This window comes from Herpailurus yagouaroundi, unplaced genomic scaffold (genome assembly GCF_014898765.1).
Source record: "Herpailurus yagouaroundi ecotype Mexico unplaced genomic scaffold, PumYag 213, whole genome shotgun sequence".
NCBI classification, from domain to species: Eukaryota; Metazoa; Chordata; class Mammalia; order Carnivora; family Felidae; genus Herpailurus; species Herpailurus yagouaroundi.
In genome coordinates this window covers 15,044,552-15,060,645 of record NW_024412444.1, presented here as the reverse complement: position 1 = coordinate 15,060,645, position 16,094 = coordinate 15,044,552, and positions in this window count along the sequence as shown.

The window sequence follows — 16,094 nt, the reverse complement described above, 5'->3', positions numbered from 1 at the left end:
GGCCTCACAGAAGCGGGTAAAACTGTCAGAAGTGCCTCGGCCACTCCCCTAGCCCAAGTCTGATGGGAAGTGATGGGGACCGGAGGAATGCTCCCTCAGACAAGGCCAAAGCCCAGAAGCCAGTGGGCCTTGGGACCCAGGAAATACCACCGGAGCCATAGAGGACAGTCACCGTCAATTCATGCCCCAAAGCTCTTGTCCAGCCATCGTGAAAATAATAGTAACCACGGATGTTAAATAACAGCTACTATCAATGTTAGTTAAAAGCACTTAGCATGTGCCAGGCACATACTGGGCATTTCAGGTGCATTATTGCATTTCACTTCCTCAACATACCTTAGGAAATAGCCATTGGTGACACCCTCATTTTACAGAAGAAAGTGAGGCCCCATTGAAGTAACTTGCACAAGGCTATACCACCAGGAAGGGGCAGAGCCACCATTTGCACCCAGGAGTTTTGTGATCCCCGAGGCCAGAGCCACTGAGCACACACCTCAGCCCCTCCTGCCTGCCTGACCTTCAACTTGCATGGACCCTCCTCACTTCCCTGACCCCCTAGAATCACCCTGGCTGCCTCAGAGCTCCTTCTGACTCAGGCCTCATGGCCTGCCATGTAGCCATGAGTTATGCCAACATCAGCTTCACTTCTACTCTATGCCTGGAGCATTGGGACCTTTACATATGTGATTGCAGTCTTCACAAGAACTCTTCAAGGTCAGGATTATGTATCTCATCTTACAGCTGAGGAGATAAAGGGATGGCTCACAGGCAACTGTAGTTGGGGCGGGGGTGGGAGGGTAACCTGACCCCAGAGCCTGATAGCCCCCATGCCTTCCCACAGGGTGCTGGCGAGGAGTTCAGCCTGCTTTGCTTCGCTTAAACCTCAAAATCAGCCTCCCACCGCCTGCCTTGACCTATACAAGGTTCAAATCCATGCCTCAGCCATGCATTGAATGACAGAAAGTCCCTGACCTTTGTGGTTACTCTTAAACACTAGAAGCCCCTCATGCTGAAATGGCAAATGCCAAGTGCTCTCCACGTCTGTACCTCAGGGCTGTGCGGGAATAAATGTAAAGTAGCACAGCCTCATCTTAGTGTCGGGACCTTGGGCTAGTGACCCTTTGAAGGTTCTATTTCCCCATCTGCAAAATGGGCTTATATCAGAATACCTACCTCACAGGTTTGGAGTCAGGTAAAACCAAGGTGGCATAAAGATGCCTGGCTCACAGTAGGTGTTCAGTAAAGATTTGTGGGTCCACTGGCTGATGGAGCATTGGCCTAAAGACCCTGAGGGACTGTTGCTATTTGGAGTCTAGATGGTGGGATGGAGATTTCAACTTTCTGGGTTTCCAGGGCCTTGCTCATCAGAAGGCCTCACTCTTCAGCTCTCTCCCCAGGTCCCTAGTATAAAGGCCCAGCAGGCCCCCTCTGGACACTGTAGGAGTGATGCACAGGCCGCAGCCTCTCCAGTCCCAGACAAGCTAGGCAAATGAAGCAGCAGTTTTCCAGAAGACTGTGTGCCCTAGAGCTGTAGCCAAGGGACGGAAGTATGTGCAAAATGGGGAAGTTGCTGCTGCAAACACCCCAGTTGAGAAACACGATGGGGAAAATCCAACAGGCTGCTGAGCTCTGGGGAGGGGATCTCCAGGGCTAGCACATGCACACCACCACCTCATCATTTGTCCCTTTACCCTGGGGTTAGTGGTGGCTGCCTGCTGATGCTTCTCTCTGGGCTGCCTTTCCAGTCCCTGTAGAACGTCTCCACTTTTCCACGACTTGCGCAATGGATTCCCTACATTTAATTCCGTCTATTTGAAATACCTAGACTGGCTTCTCTTTTGCTGCCAGACCCTAGAAGTCCAGAAAGGTGAGGCTACTTGCCCAGCATGAAGGGGCTTGCCTGTGGCAGCCCACTCTCTGCTTCCTCAGCCTCCTCTCCTCTCGGGGATCTGCTTTCCTCACCCCACCTCTGTGCCAGCTTTTCTGCTTTATGGATCTGCCTGGGAATACATTGAACTTAAGGAACCAATCAATTGATTCTCACTAAAGTATTACTGATTGATATGCGTGTCATCCAGAAGAAGCTAAAACCTCATTGGGTCTGTCCAGGGGGTCTGAGTCCATGAAGGAGATATAGCCACAAGCTGGAGACATTGCCTAAGGGGTCTCTCTTCCTGTCTCTGTCCATTTTCCCCCACAGGACCCCCACAGGCTAAACCAAGTCACACAGATGTTTGGGGACTGCAGCCTGAAGAGATTGGGCCCCTTCCATGGACAAAGATCAGAGCTGGGAAAGGCAAACAGGTCCAGGATGTGCACATTCCCCTTTTGTGCACTGTCACAGGGGGTCAGAAAATGATGGTCCCTGAGGACCTTTGCTCTCTGAAAGTCCACAGATCTGTGACTCTTAGAGCAAGGGCATGACATCCCTGGGTTCTGGTCCCAGTTCGGATTCTATGTGGCCTTTTGATCCTTTCTCTCTTTGACCTTAGCATGCCCATCTGCTCAATGGGGAGGTTGGTCAGACAGGTCCAGGAGGGCCCTGGAAGACCCTGGTCCACATCCACAACCAGGCCACGATTCTCCAGGAGCCTCCCTCAGTAATCTGCTGACCTCACCATCCCTTCTCACCTAATGTCCTATTCATCCTGCTGTCCCAGGCTGGGGCCCACTTGGTCCTATGCCCACTTTTCCCTGTAGTCCTATCTGCATAAGCCTGAGAGCCCATCAGCCCCGGTCTAGACCTCCCACCCACAGGGCCAGGAGTGATTCCAGCCATCAGGGCTCTGCCTTCTGCCTGGCTGAGGGGTTACTTCCCCTCAGAGGAATAGGGGGCACCACTTGGCCTAGACAGAGGTCCACTTGAGTCCCCTACCCCACTGCCCTCCCACTGTCTGGGGCTCTTCCTTTCTTCCTTTCCAGAAATGAACCGGAAACTGGGCCACTTTCTAGAAAGACTCCAAGAGAGGAGTTGGAGCAGAGGAAGCTGATCTCCCTCCCATGAAAACTGAGGTCAGACCCGTCTAAGGTTTCTGCAGGCTCAGCTCACAACCCAAGTAGGTTAAAATATATCCACTTCCCACGTCATAAAACACTTTGAATCACTTTATAAGAGTTGAGGTGTGCTACATTTGACAAGTTGTCCTAATATTACACTTTGCAGACATTTAGTGAAACATGTAGGAATTTCAAGCTTCCTGTCACTGAGCTCATATCCTGTGCCATGTGATCTCAATCTACTCAAAATATCATACTACTATTAACCCCATTTTATAGGGGAGAAAACAGGGTGAGAAAGACCCAGCACCTAAGACCACACATCCAGTGAGCACTGGGCCACTGTCTGGGTCTGCCTCTCTCTGCAGCCTGGACCTCTGTCATCCTGGGTTCCTGGCTCTGCCCTGGGGACCCCGGGGGCAGGGAATTCAGGCCTATGGGGCTTACATTTCATTAGAACTCAGAGCCAGCGCACAGCTTGGCTGGCTGGACCAGAGCCCTCCTCCTGGCCCAGTTAGGTGCTTGGCACCCGCACCTCAGGACTCCTCCCAGGGTGAGCTCTAGGGCACATGGTTTACCTGCAGGAGCCCGGAGGTAGGAAAGCAAACACCATAAATCATCAGGAAGCCCGTGTAAATATTTTATAGCTGGGACAGTAAATAATGCAGCTCCCTGGACACAGTCAACCCAGTTCATCTGTCCCACATCCAGCACTCTGTCTGGGCCCGTCTCTTGCCTTGTATTTTTTAAACAAATGCTGAAGCCCAGTGCTGGGCACTTTCCTATGCACCATCTTCACTGCTTAGCCTTTGCTCAGACTGCTCCCTCTGCCTGGAACACCTTTGTCCCTAAGCCTGGCTATTCCTCCTCCTCCCTAAGGAGTCACCTCCTCCAGGAAGCCTTCTTTGATTTTCTGGATGGGTCAGGGGTTCTTCTGACTCTCACAGTGCTTTCCCCATCTGGGCTCTGCTAGACTTCCCCCATCTGGGCTCTGCTCACTCTGTGAGGTCTTTTCCTGGTGATTTGCCTGCTCTCTCTCCGTCAGCTCTAAGAGAGCAATCACATCCCTTGAGTTGAATGCAAGCCTTGGCATACAGTAAAGTGCTCAACGAATAATGTTGAAAGATGGAATGTTATCGCGTTCAATCCTTAACTAAGTCTGTGAGGCAGGTGTTGCTGTGTTATTACTATAATCCTATGTCACACACAACAAAACTGAGGCCCCAGTGGCAGAGCTGGGACTGACTTCCCACCTGTCTGGCCCTCCCTGAGTCTGATGCTTTCTCAATAACCCATCTGGGAATACACCCCTTTCCCCTGCAGACCTCAAACTCCTTGAATCAGGGACCCTCTGTTTCTGCTCAGGGAGGCTCTTGACCCCTGCCAGAGGCTCTGACGTTCAGTGGGTGTTAATCTATGTGTATGAAAGACTACAAAAGGAAAGTCATGGTCAGGACCTTGTCTTCAACCTGGGAGGGAAGGCACAATGTGGGCCTGGGGAGCAGGAGGCCAGGCAAGGGGACCTGTGCTTCTTGGGCCCCAAGGCAGCCCTGGAAAGAGGTTTGTTCAGGGAGGGTCCCTGATGCAGCAGCTGTGGAAGGTGCTCAGATGCAGCAGCCCAGATGCCTTGGGTCTCAAGGCACTGCACCACTTTGGGGCCAAGTCCCTAACCAGGCCATCACTGCCTCACAGCAACCTGAGACGTGAAGACAGATGATCCTGTCTACCCTCTTCCCATCTTATGTCAGGCGCTGAGAACGAGGACAAAGAAATCAGGGCACAGGCAGTGCAAGGTGGGACAGGACAAGGATAGCTTTGCACAGAAGTCCTGGCCTGACCCTGGCCTCAATCCTCAGCAGAAAGTGGGCGGCAGAAGGGTGGGTAGATGGGTTTCGACTTGTATGTCAATTCCGGCTGGTTGCTGATGGCTCCCTGAAGCTGTTGTTAAGAAGGATTCTAGGGGCACCTGGGTGGCTCAGTCAGTTAAGAGTACAACTTCGGCTCAGGACATGATCTCGTGGTTTGTGGGTTCAAGCCCTGTGTCGGGCTCTGTGCTGACAGTACAGAGCCTGGAGCCTGCTTCAGATTCTGTGTCTCCCTCTCTCTCTCCCCATGCCCTGCTTGCGTTCTGTCTCCCTCTCAAAAATAAGTAAACATTTAAAAAAATTATATATATATAAAATAATGCATATAATAATATATAATATTGCACATTATATATATACATATATATGTATATATATATGTATATATACTCATGTATATATATACATGAAGGAGTTTGAGCTGTATCTCTCCAGGCTCAGCAAGAAGTGCTGCGATCAATTACCAATACCTGCCACAAGCAGAGTGGGCCACACTAGCCCACCTCAGAATTTGCTCCCTCATTTGACTTCTCAGCTCTCTGAACAGAAGAGGACAAAATAAAGGGTGGTGGGTTCCTTGTTGATTGCTAACAAGGTCAGTGCAGAAGTCATCACCCTTTGTGGAGATGGAAATACGAACACATGGCCTCTTTACCAGTGTATCTGTAAGAGCCAGGAAGGGAATAGGGAGAAGAGAATGGGAAAGAATAACAGAGAGCAAGTGAGAAGTCAGACGCTCATAAGGATTTCCTGGCAATGTGACTGAGACCCTGAGTCCAGGGACAAGGGCAGGCCTGGCTCTGCCCTCACCAGTAAGCAGGAACCAAGAGTTTTCCAAGGCAAATTCCAGAGATAATCCAGACAAAGGCCCAGGTGTTGGGGCCTTGTGTCGCAGGGGGCAAGCTTTCCACGCCTGTTAGACCCGGGTGTCCCCACTGGGCCCAGCTTGTTTGAGGGGCACACAGGGTCAGGTGGGGCTCTGCGTGAGCCCCTGCCCTCACACAGTTTTCCAAGTTGTGGGGGAAGAATCTAGTAGGATCAGAGCAGGCAGGGATGGGCAGGATGTCCCCTCTGGGCTGAGAAAGTCTGGGCGGGCCCCCAGGGAGGGGTGGCAGGGTCGAGAGGGCCAACTGTGAGGCTGCCAGACCATATGTGCTACCCTTGTTCCCCCAACTCCCACTGCCCCTTGGGCATTTACCCTGTGAGGCCATGCAGGCAGGATCCACACAGACATTCACAGTTGGGGAAGAAGGCTCTGGAAGAGGAGCTCTGTCCTTCCCCTGCCAGCTGCCAATGCCTCCATATCTGTCTCTTCTCTGGCTCCACCTGGGCCAGGTACCAACTGTCACACCCTTGCTCCTGTGGCTTTAGGGGAAGCCTGGCCTAATGACTATGAACTCTGGCCTGGAATGCAGAACAGTGGGGTGTGAGGCTCAGTTTTGCTGTGTGTTGAGCATGTCATTCAGCCTCCCTGGCCTTCAGTATTCCCTCCTGTGAAATGGGGTTCCTGATGGTACCCACTCACATCGTAAAGGCTTTGTGGGAGGCTTGTCAGTTAAAGAACATCAAGTGTTATCTCAGGGCCTGGTAGGTTGTGAGCACTTGATAGGTGGGGGCTGGAATTATTATTATTATTATTATTCTAATCTGAGACCAAGTTCATGTTTTCCACACCATCTGCAGAGTCCAGATTCTACCCAGACTCCCAGGGGACCACCTCCAAGACTGGTAGACGCGCAGGATGGTGGCAAGTCCTGGTGCTGGGGATCTGGGATGCTCTGAACCTGAAGGCCTAGGACAGAGCAAGATGGGGCAGGCAGGGGCTCCCTGTAGCTCCGTGGCCCCTGAGCTGGCCGAGTTCTGTGCGGTGCATAGTCGGCCATCCCAGGCCACTTACAATTCTCTTTCAGCACTAACAAGGTTAGTATCAGGGTCAGCGCAGGAGCTCTGGGGCACTGAGCAGGAGCAGCTATTGTCAAGTTTTATTATGATGCCCAGACAGTGCTCTTGGGCAGCCCTTACCAGCTGCCCATTGCCTAGTATGGATAAAGGTTGAGTTCTTTGGGGAGAAGGCCCTTCCAAAAAGGTTGACCTCTGCAGGGTGCAAAGGTTTCGGGAGCCCACGTCTCCCCAGAACCACCTCTGCTCTGAGGAGCCTGGAGCAGCTGGGAAACCTGATGGGGAGCACCCAGGGCACTCTTAGACACAGTGTGAAGCCATAGTATGGAGCAGCAGCCTGGGAAGCCAGGGACCCACAGTGGACTCTCCATCCCCGTCCCCTCCCCTTTGGTCTCCCCCACCTCCTCCTCCCCTTAGCCACCCAGGCCTTGGTCTTATGCGGGAAGATGCTGGCATGACTCCCACTGGGGTGGCTAGGAGTAAGGGTGCCTCAAGGGCAGACCCTGAGCTGGGGAAGTCAAGAAATGTGTGGTGGACAAACGCTTCTGAGCCGTGTCTCTGGGCACGGGGATGCCACCACAGGAAAGCCAGTCTTTACTATGTGTCCACACTGTATTTGGCCCTCACAGGGTGGCGTCACATGGGTGGTGGCATAGGGAGTGACCAGGAGAAGAGGACATGGCCCTCAAGGGAGTGACCCTGCAGGCATATGGGCCCCAAGATGGTCACATGCCAGAACCGTGGCACCAGGCAGTACGAGACCCAAGGACAAAAGTTCCAGGATCAACGGTGAAGGAAAGAAGTGTGTTTGAGGTGGCCCAGGAGCCCCCTCCACACACTCATACCCTTACCATTGAGCTGCTGGTCAGATTCCCAGTAGCCCTTGGTGAGGGCTGAGCCACCGAGCTCAAAGGTCAGAAGGGCAAAGACTGGTGAATGTTCCTTGGATTCACACCCACTGGTGCCTTCTCAGGTAGCCAAACCTTACGCTCAAGGAGCAGGCTGTCATCAGCCTCAGGCACTGCCTTGGGGGAGGGAAGCTGGGAACTTGAGCAAGTAGAATTCTGTCTCCCCACCCCGACTGGGCCAGGGCCATTAAGAGCATGGGGCAGGGCGCTCCAGTCCCTGCCCTTTGGGCCCCAAGAACGCCTGGCAGCATGAATATGAATAATAAAGGCCATGCCTTCATTTATCCATTCACTTCAAGGTGCTTTTTGCAGCCATTACTGCTTCTAGGCTTTTGCTTTCGTTGTGTCCTCTGCCTAGAAAGCTCTAGTCTCCTGATCTTCTCCCTTCATTCCTGTCTGGGAAACCCCTTCCCCAAGCCTTCATTCCCCATTGTCTTCAGCACAGGCCCACCTGCAGGCTTAGGCCTTTGCATGGCACCCAAGGCACTGAGAATGTAACCACCGTCCCACCCCCGTGTCCCACAACTGACCCTTGGGTTACCTTGCACAAGCCCCAAAGGCCCACCTCACTGTTTACTGGAACTGGGCTTAGGTGTAGTGAGTTCATTAGCTCTGAGCCTTTGCTCCAGCTCCTCCTTCTGCCTGGGGTGCCTTCTCTGTCTTCTCACCCCCACTTCCCTTGTCCTCCTGGCCTGGGCCAGGGGCACCTTTGCAGTAGAGCCTTCCCTGCTTCCTCGGCACCCCCATACAAAACCTATCACACAGTAGGTGCCCGTGAAATGATGGCAGGAAGGAAAGAACAATGAATTATGTTCTATTCTCAGCTCTGTTGGGATCTGTTGCTGGTAACCTGGGAGTGACTTTGCTTGTCGGAAGCTTGGTCTCCCATGACACAGTGTTAAATCAGAGTTGGATGAAATGGCTTGCATTAAGCTTCTAAGAACCTTAGATTTAATGCAGAGGCTTCAGGCTATGGAAGCTTCCCTGCCCATCCCCCTATATACCCCGATAATAACAGAATTAAGTCATATAGCAGAAGTCTCAGTGATCTATGGAGAATGCATCTGATGCAGGCACTGTGCCAGACCCTTGTCTGGTCCACACTCCCTGAGCTCTGAGGGGTACAAAGGGCCCCATTTATAGATAAGGGAGTTGAAGCAAGGTGCCTTGCCCAAGGTCACACAGTTCAGGGGCTGAGCTCCCTGCAAGAAGGCCAGCCCCCATCATCCCAAAGGGGCTCCTGACCTCCTACCAGGGCCCCCTATGTTTAGCCACTGCCCTCCAACATAATAGCTGTAAGGATAGGCTCTTTTGCTAACTCTTGTTCCTGATCTCAGGAGGCTCGGGCTCAGAGGCTAGGCTGCCTTGTGAGCTGGGAATCTCATAGGCATGTAAAAAGGAATAGGGGTTTCTGGAGGGCAGTCACCCATGCATTTGGCAGCAGGGATACTCCAGCCCCGCATCCCTGCCAGCCAGAGGAAAACAGGTGCCTGGCCTCCTAAATCATGCTAGACCCCATGCCCTCCTCTGGTGGGGATACTTCTAAGTCAATCTGGGCCCAGCCCAAACAGTCTTGTAAATATCTGCCCCCTTTCCAGTTTCCTGAGAAGTTGTCCTGGCCATGCCCCTGTCAGAACCAACTGCTGGGTGGCAGAGCCTGCCCCCCACCTCAGCATCCATCCTTTGTGTAGAGAAGGGACCAGAGACCCTCTGCAGGACAGGTGGACAAACCAGGCCCTGGGCTCCTGTCTCAGACTCCTCCAGTAACTTCTGTGGCCTAGGGCAAGGATTCACCCGAGCCTCGGTTTCCTCACCTGTGGGATGGGATCGGCATGCCTGCTCTACCCAGGTGTAGGCAATTAGACAGCAATTAGCGGGCTCTGGGTGGAAGTGGGGGAGCCTCTCAGCCAAGGGGTAAAGAGAAGAGTGTGGCTGGGCAGAACTGCAGGACATGATTCCTACACCCCTCCAAACTGTACTCCCATCTGTGCCCTAGGCAGACCCGCATGCATACCTGGGAAGGAGGGAGAGATGAGATGGGGAAGGCAGGAATCCTCCTCCCCCTTCCCTCACTTGGTCAGTTAATCCTTGTGGTCACAGAGAACTAGGTCTCTCATGGTCATTCCGTAGTGTTTCAGAGAAGCTGACCTACCTGCCCAAGGTCACCCAGCCAGAGAAGGTTGAACCGCGGGGAAGTCTGGCTGCCTGGGGCTCAGGCTTAACCACCAGGGGCCCCTGCCTCTAAAGCCACCAGCTCTTCCTCCTGAAAGCCTGGAAGCTGTAGCCTCACACAGATCTGGGGACCTGGCCCTGCCACCTGACCTGCCAAGTGGCCTCGGGCAATAGCCTCACCTATCTGAGTCTCCGTTTCCTCACCTATAAACTGGGGCTACCCTGACTTTGCAGGTTGCCCTGAGCATTAAACAAGAGGCTGTTTTGACTGCTCAGCCCCTGGCAGGACCCAGTATCATCCTAGTGGCAAACTGATATGTACCATGCTGTCGCTCCCTCATACAGCTGGAGCCATCAAGGCCTGGAGGGGCAGGGGCCTGCCGGGCTCCTGCAGCTAGCCAGAGTCAGAGGCATGGCAGGCCAAGACCCCAGCCTTGTGGTGCTTGCCCAGGCATCTCCCCACACGTGTCCACTGGGGGCCCACGTTAGCCTCAGCTGTGCTCCAGGTCCACCCCTGGTTAGTCCTCCAGAAGTTTACCTTGTACCTACCTCCCATCAGACAAGACACAAGATGCCAGGCCTGCCCTCAGCTACTAGGGTTCCCTCTGAGCTGGGACTCAGCTAGGGGACTACGATCAGTGGGGGAGGATGCTGAGGTCCAGGTAACCCAAGACCTGGTGGCTCTGGTGAAAGCAGACTCAGGAGATAATTGGGATAGGAGCAATCAGCTGAGGCCCTATAGAGCAGGTGGGACAGGGCTCCGGGAGTCATCCTGAGACCCCCTGGTTGTCCCCTGCCCTTACTTCTCCCTGTACTCTATTCTCTCTTCCTCAGAGACCTGAGGGAGGAGGCTCAGGCTTGGCAGCTGGACAGGGATGAGTGAAGAAGAAATCATGGGTGGTGGTGTTCCCCAGGGATAGAAGGCACACTGTGCCTTGATGGCTGAGGTCTGCCTAACTGGGTACACGTGGTTAGGGAAAGCTTCCTAGAGGAGGACCTGCCTGAAGATGGAGGAGGAGGTAGCTGGGCCTGGAGCACCAAGCAAAGGGAATTGTACAGGCAAATGCCCGAGGTGAGAAATTGCAGGGTGTTGTCCGGTGGGAACTGAAAGAACTTCCTCTTACTGGAGTTCAGGGGCTAAGCCATGCTGGGCCTGGTGGTCATGTGTGGACTTTGTCCCTTGTCCTGAGAGATCCTTCAGGATGGGGAGTGCATACTCCTTGACACGTTAGGAGGATTGTGTGGATGCTGTGAGGAGAAAAAATTGTGGGGGTGGGGCAGTGGGGTCCTGAGTAGACAACACTGCAGATGGCCAGGCAAGAGACACCAGTGGCCCTGGCCAGGATGGCGACAGTGGGGACAAATGAATGTGAGAAGTCAGAATGGGAGACTGAGGTGCTGAGGGGACAAAGTTTCCACAGTGACCTGGGGCCGGGCTGGGGTGGCAACCACTGTGTGTGGGGGAAACTGAGCATGGGAGAAGGCCAAAAGGCTGCCTAGAGCAGGCTCACTTCGATCCATCCCAGCCTCTGGGAATCCTTTCTTCCCTCCCCATCTTTTGGAACAAAGTTTCTGCCTCAGGGAAGAAAAGTTTATGTTATTTTTTTACTTTGTAACATGGCTGTGCCAGGCACACACACACACACACACACACACACACACACACACACACACAGCACCCCCAACCACCTGCCTTCTTGAAAGCCTGAGAGAAAGTGTGGAAGCTTCCTTGGGGCCTTCCTCTCTAGATTCCAGTGGCTTCATGAGGAAGGAGGTATGGAAGGAGGGGGTTTGAGGAACAGGAGGAAAAACTGGGCATTTCTGCCACACACCCCTTTCCAACCACCCCACCCCCACCCACCCACATATACACCATCAGACCTTAGGTACACACACAAGAACCAAAGTCACGTGCCACAGAACACTCCCACTGCAGCCCCTAAAGCCCAGCATTCAACCCCCCTCACAATTTCCCCAATTCCTGCTTTATCTTCCCTCCTGGCTTGCCCTGGAAAGGAGTGGTGCAGGCACACACACAGGCCCAGGGGAGCTACCTTCCCACCCCAGAGGACACACCAGCATGGCTGCTTTGTAACATGATGGAACTAGAGCAGACATCAGCATGAACTTCTCAGGCTTCCAGGTTGTGAAACCTGAGGCCAAGTTGAAAGTCTAGTTCATCTTCTTTGAAAGGTCCCCAAGCATGATCCTAGATCTCCCCCACACCTGGCAGCTCCTGTGATTCTGGGCCTGGTACCTGGAGCTGAGGCCTCCGTTCCAGTGCCCACCTTGGGGAAGCCTGCTGCAGCTATACTCAGCTGGCCTGAGTCCTCTCCCCACTGGCCTAGAGTGGGGGTGTAAAGGTCCCCACATGAAATCTGCCTGAGGGCTTAGATTCTGTACCCCAGCCCTTGACCCAAATGCCATCCTCTATCCAGAAATTTCAGCCTTCTTCCTCCCCTTCCTCCACTGCCCTGGGATGAGGGCCCAGTTGTTCACAGGCCCCAAGGGGCTGGCCTGGGAACTGGCTGTGTTTCTTGCCCTAAGGGCTCGCCATTCCTGCTGCCCAGGCCTGCCCAGCAGCCTGGCTGCCTGCCTAGCTGCTGTGGCCAAGGTGGCCACAGCCTGTGCCCACAGAAGCCTGTGGGCAGAGGCAGGGCTCAGGCGTGTGAAGGCGGTGGGGGTGGGCAATAGTCTGAGGGTGAGACTCTAATCCCCCAGGAGGTTAACTTCTGTCTCTGCCCACTGCAGGCAGAAGTATGTCTCGGCCAAGGGAGCTCACAGTCTGGGGAGGTGGGCTTGGATAGCCCAGTAGCAGTCTGTTTCTAGTCCTGGGCACAGGCTGGGTCCTCTGCTCCTAACATTTCTTTCTTTTTTTAATTAAAAAAAAAAAACGTTTTTTTAAGTTTATTTTTGAGAGAGAGGCAGAGAGCACGAGAGGGGTGGGGGCATTGAGAGAGGGAGACATAGAATCCGAAGAAAGCTCTAGGCTCTGAGCTGTCAGCACAAAGCCCACAGCAGGGCTCAAACTCACGAAATCTGAGATCATGACCTGAGCCGAAGTCGGATGCTTAATCAACTGAGACACCTAGGCACCCCTGCTCCCAACATTTCAATCCATCCTCAGAGCAGCCCTAAGGGGTAAGGGAGCCCCAAGGGGGCTACTCAAGGTCACACAGCCAGTTAGTGTGGAGCTGCATGTTAGTTCTTCCTACTCTGGAGCCTCTGCCCCATGTGGTTGGTGCCTCAGGAGAGACCCTGGACGGGGTGGGTGGGGTGAGTAGAGTTGAGGGGAGAGCTCATAGAAAGCAGAGGACCTCCTTGGTTAGGGGCAGGCATCTGGGAGGCTCCCTGGAGGAGGACTTTTTTTGTAGGGGGCCTGGTTAAATGGTTAAGAACTTGATGGGATGACATTCCAGTGGCAAAGCACAGCTTGAGCAGAGGCAGGGGTTTTGATGAACAGTGGGGGGGGGGGGGGGGGGGGCCGGGAGCAGGGGAGGGGGTTGGCTAGGGGGTCCTGGTGCCCCAGGGCCTCTTATACTGCTTGAGGACCTGGGATGGAGGGTGCTGGCTATGGGAGTGTGTGGGCACTTTGCTCAGGCTCTGCTTGTCCAACTGGCCCAACCACTTCTTTTCAGGCCCTGCTCACAGTCCTGCTGAAAGCTGTTGGCAAACTCTGGGTGACGTCTGGGTCAGGAACCTAGGATCCCCAGTCCTGATCTCGGGGCAAAATTATTAAGGGGTCCTGAGCCCCATAGTGCTCTGTCATCTCCTCTAGAAAGCCTGCCCTGATTTTGGCCTCCAATAGAACAATTTCTAAGATGCAATCACAGCGTGGAGGGTAGGTCTGTCAGGGGAGATTAAGTTATTGGAGGAATTATGGGAGATTTCTACTTTCCTCTGAAAGCTAGTCTTTATTTTCCTTATTTGCTCTGTTTTTCATCAGCAACCGCTAATGTGTAACATTACTTTTCTAGGTTTCTGTGACTCTCTCCCTATCTCTCATCCCCCATCCACCCCTGTCCTCCGATCTTCTTACAGGTTCCCAGCTAGCTAGCAGGATGCTGGACCACCTTCACTCCCAGGACCTCTGTTGCGCCATCCATGAAATGGGCGTGTTCAGGTCTCCCCGACTTTCCGGGACTGAGCCGGCAGCGGGGAAGGGCTAGGAGAAGGCGCCGCCCGGCGCCGGGGCCCAGGTGTCGGCGCCAGTCCAACCTCCAGGTGGCTGCGCAACCCGGAATAGAGCCGTCTCTTTTATACCAGGCTCACGTCACGGGGATGGGCGGGGCCTCCGGCCGGCCTCGGAAAGGCTTCCCTGGGGCGGGGCGGGGCCGGGCCCCGGCCAGTGGGTACCCGAGCGCGGAGACGTGCCTGCGGGGGCGCGTGTGGCTGTCGGGGTGGAGATGGGATGTTTGTGCCGCACTGGGGACGCCAGTGTGCCTGCGGTTCTTCCCTACCCTCCCTACATAGAGGGCTGCCTTCCCGCGCTGGGCCTGCCTCCAGTTCCCCACGGGCTAAAGGGTTCAGGGAGCTACCCGTGCTGGGGGGGTGGGTATGTGTGTGGAGTGAAACTGAGGCATGGCCAGGCCAGGGGGCTGGCAAGCCCTGTGGGTGACAGGGCTGCTCAGACTCCCAGGTGTCAGAGCCTAGTGTGAGACCCAGCAGATCAGAGCAGAGGGTGCTGTTGCGTGTGCGGGATAGGAGAGGTGGAGGTGGTGGAGAAGGCTCCCTTGGGTCTCTGTGTCAAGAAAAAGCCTTCCTTCTGTTTCTGCCTCTGACAGCACGGACGTCTATCCAGCCCCCCTCCACACCCCTTTGGGTGTGGAGCCAGAAGTGGGGACTCAGGCAGGCAGGGGCTGTGCCATGGTCAACGTGGGACTGGGGCAGGCCAGGTGCTGCATACCGGTAATAGCTCCAGAAAAAAACCCCGTGTCCCGTGCTCTCAGAAAACACCTGCCCCTTGCCTACTCCCAAGTATTTCCCAAGTTTCACCTGAACACAAATATACTGACTACAGAACTTGGGGACTATTAGCTGGGCCTCATCAACTCTTTATTTGGCAGTTAACACCAACACAGACTGAGTCTCATGCCTAGTGCCCCGTGAGCCTGGTCTCCCCATCCTCCCAACCACCCACCAGGCCAGTATTACCTTTATCATCTCCATTCCACAGATGAGGAAGCTGAGGCACAGTTAAGTCACAGGCCCAGGGTGTGAGGAGGATGTGAACCTGACCCCTCTAGGCCTTGGCTTGGCACTCTACTACCATGTGGCACTGCTCCCAAACTCACTGCCCTTGCTTGCCCCCTACCCAGTGCCTGAGGCTGAAATCCCTGCTCATGACCATCTTGGTGGCCTGAGGTATAGCCACAGGTTGGACCATGTCCCATGTGCCCTTCCAACCTTCATCCCCCAACTGCTCTGCCATCCCCAGAAATCACCCAGGTGCAACACCCTTGCCGGCCCGGGCCTCCTGCTCCAGAAACATGAGTGACTCTACCTTGGCCAGGCCAGCACTCTGGGTGTGATGAGGATGGTGCTGGCAGCCAAAGTTTCAGGGATGGGGATGATGATACGGAGAAGCAGAAACAGAGAGCGAGAGGCAGAGAGGCCAGGACAAGGACCAACTCTTGGCAGGGATCAAGGGTGGGGGGGACCCTATCCTGCCCTCAGGTAGGTGGGCCCCAGGGACAGAAGGTTTAGGCCTTTTCTAGGTTGCTTGGCTGAGTCCTGGACTTCCTGCAGAGGGGCCTGGGGGCCCCCAGGGTTCATGGTCTATGGGTGGGGTAGGGGCTGCACTGGTCATGCTAGCCCTCCTCTGGACAAACCCTCTAGGGAATCCACAGAGAACTAGCCCTGGGCGGATGCTGGGGGTAGGAGACTGGATGCTGTCCACCACTATCTGTGATGGGCCTGTTTCCTTGGCTGCAAACCCGGAGGAGGAAGAAGAGAAAGTACCACTTCCTGGTGGCTGCCATGGGCCCAGCCCTGCTTGGGGATTTACACCCTATGTCATGAGAGGCCATCAAAGGCTCTTCCAAGGCTGACAGCCTGTGACTCAGCAAAGTGATGATACCTGTGCCCCTGGCCAGTGTGAGCTGAGCCCTCACCAGGTGTCCACCCTGGCTGAGGTTTCCCGCACATCATCTCACCTAACCCTTACTCAGCCCCTGACATGAGTCTGTCATCAGCCCCTTTTTCAGGTGAGGACTCAGGATCAGAGAGGTGTGGTCACCTGCCTCAGGTCATA